We start from the raw sequence: 3,440 nt of genomic DNA on the forward strand, positions 1-3,440 counted from the left end.
ATCCGTAAGGTCGTCAAGCAGCGCCGGTGTTCACTGTATCCAAGTTAACTGAGGAGAAAACCCATCACCTGATTGGCGTCTTAATGTTGTTCTTCATTAAAAATCCTGTGGGGAAATTTAAATAAATTACATTGTGACTGAGCTCAGAGCTCACTGTCATACCAAAATAATACCTGAATGGACGACGTGCCCGCTGGATGACACCTCATTTTAAAACTTGTCCGGCGTAGCAAATCAGATTAAGCCAACTAACCCTGAAGCATTCCTTCATAGTGAAAATAAATCCTTAACTGTCTGAAGAGAGCAATATATGAGCTAAGGTAGTCTGTGATTTCAGCACGCTGGACAGCGCTAGTCTTGTGAGCGGGTAGAACTCAATAGAAGTGTTGAGACTGCAGATGTTTAGACCCCCTTGCAATCCTGAATGATTCAGACATTCTGTTGATTCACTCCCCTCGTTATCACACTGTAGCCTATCACACAATGTCTGAATAAACATCGTTCAATATCTGTAGTTTTTAAATTGTTCCGTTTTATGGAATAATTTTAACAAAGACAATGGAACGTTTAAAATTGGAAACGCCACTAATGTAAACCTTTCACCATAATTTTCAATGAAGATCTTCAAAATCTTACAGTCTAGCCTATCAAAACATCCCTTAAATTAAAGCTTCATGAAACATTATGAATGGGACTAATTACGCGTCAGTGTATTCTACATAAAAGAGGACAAAACGTGACAGTTTGTTTATGGTAAATTGCAGCCAATTAAAGCGCGTGGGAGTGCATTTCCGAGGAACCGTGTACTTACCTGAGGCGCGAGCCCACCGCATGCCTCCCTGCTTCCCGAGCCTCACAATTACGAACTGCGGCTTTGCTTCTGGCGCGCGAGAGGGGGACGTCGTCTTTTGTAACTCTAAAAACGAGCGGTGGTGCCCCCCTTCTCTCTTTCTTAATCACTGCATCTTAAAAGCGGGTCAGAACAACTGCAAAAGCCAAAATGACCCCAATAGCCAAAATAATTGGTCTCATACGGCAAAGAAAATGGTGATGAAAAAAAATATTATTTTGATGATAAAAGCTTGGTGGTGGTGATAGTTCAGCCCATTATCACTGACATCATGATGAAAACGGGGCTTCAGTGTCAAAAATAATAGTTGTGTTTTGCCCTTCCCTGCAATATGCAAACGACTTGTATAAATATACATAGGCCCAAATATTTCCAAAAATGACTATGAAACACATTGAGTTCAAGTATTTGTGAAGATTGTTGTGAAATTCAAGGACACACTCAAGGAGAGGTGCTTGTTAAGAGGGGAATGCAAATACTTGAGATCCTTGTTCTCCTCTCATTTTACCGCTCCCCTCTTCAGCCCTGGCTATCCCAACCCCACCCCACTTCACCTCACTCTCTCTGTCTCTCACTCACTAACACCCACACACAATGACAGACACACAACAGTTGTGCCTTCTCTGAGGGCAGAAATCAGGGAAGTGTGTTTTAATGGAACAGACAGGCTGCTTGCCTAACAAGTCAGTTGCCTGGAATACATTGCAGGTGGAGGGCAGGGTTGTGGATGGAGGAATTAGTCTCTGTCTTTTCTCTGCTGTTTTAAAAGAGCAATGTGATGCCTGATGTTACAGTCTTAATGACAGCTTTCCTGGAGTGAAGTGCCATTGGTGTTCAGGCCTGCTTTAAGTCCTTATCATAGCAGTTGACATCGGAATTTACCTGAATATTAAGTGGCTTCGCATCAAATCAGGGCCCGGATTCAGTTTCAGTTTCAGTTTGATGATTTGATGAAGAGGGACAGTGTACATTAATAAACATTAAAATGTAAATGCACCCAATTATAGCCAAAAGGCTAGTTTCCATTGTCAGTCCCCCTGCCAGAGTGAAAAAGGCTAAACAAGTTATTTGTGGGGAGGGGGGATGCAGCATGAGATGGTCTCAGTTGATGCAGTATGAGATGCTGTATGAGATGGTCTTCAAGGCCCTTGATGGATTTTGATATCTTTTTTAGTCTCTTTGCACGCATACAATAACCATAGTATTGGTGATGTGGTCTGGCCATTGGATGTTCATAATGTTACTCAGGAAGTGATGGGGAAAGCAGTCATGCTTGGAGACAGCCTGCTGGATCTTTGAGATACGAATCTCAAACATTCATTTGTTTTTGCAGTCATTTATCCAAATTAGTTTTTGACTTGGCTATCATTGTAGATTGCAATATATTTCTGTATGAATAGATCTGTTCATTTAACATGTACTAGTGAACAGTTCCAGTTGCATGAGTTCTCAGCATCAATGTTGTCTATGTTTTGTTGAAATCCTTTTACAAAATGTTTGTCTCTTTATTTGAGAATTTTGTTTTGCTTTCATTTTTTGTATCAATTAAATAAGAACATTGAATGAAACTGGAGCTAAAGTTTCCAAATGCCCAAAATACAAACAGATGCAGAGAATGGATAGAATACACAATTGAGAATCACTGTTCTTCTTCTGATTCCCATTATAAGTATTACTCATTGTTACATTGTGTTAAAGAAAATGTATTGCTGCCAGAACTAAACTACACTGTTTGCTTTGAAAGGTAAGAAAAAAATGCAATTGGAAAAAGGTGTGTGTTTGTGATGAGTGAGCTTTGGACAAAGGTGTCCACCTAACCTCCACTTGGCACCGTAAATTATGAATCACCTCCTGATGGCCCAGGGTATTTGTGCTCCATTTAGCATGCGTCTCTGTCCCACTTCCAACCAATCCGCTCCACTTGGTTTCGTCAAACATACATAAATAACAGACATGGCCCACAGAAAAAACTTAAGGGAATGATAACTGTAGTGTGATGCTAGGCTATTTCTGAGTCATGTATGAATGGTGTTTCATTATGCATTTCGCAAAGAAAGGTCTGAGAGGTGAACCTACAGCGACACTCGTATCGTATGTGTCCTGCCTAGGTAGATGTACGATATGGAAGAGGAAAAAAACAGGTGGCACATTAGGGTAATACCTGTTCCCATTATGGATTTGAAGTGGTTATACTGCCATCTGGTGTTATCAGTATGTTAGTAGCCTAATTTACACATACGTCACTTCCTATATTTTAAAAATGGAGGACTTCCATGGCGGAATACTCGAATTCATAACAAAGAAGTAGCTAGGGACTTTAATTTCCCAGAAAGCAATTTAGTACATTTCTCCACATGATAGAGTGGACGTGGCTACGGGTGTGAATAAAGTGTAATTTTACTGTAAATATGTTGCTCCTGTCCTGCAAATAGCGTAGCATTTTAATGAGGGGTGATAGACTTAGCTAACCCGGTAACGTTAGCTACACAAACTCAACAAATTAGGCAGGTAATTTCGCTAATGCATGTATGTATTTAAGCGACATTTTTGATTATTGGACAGAGACCTTCAATGGATATTCAATGCTTTT

Source organism: Sprattus sprattus (assembly GCF_963457725.1).
Source record: "Sprattus sprattus genome assembly, chromosome: 13".
NCBI lineage: Eukaryota > Metazoa > Chordata > Actinopteri > Clupeiformes > Clupeidae > Sprattus > Sprattus sprattus.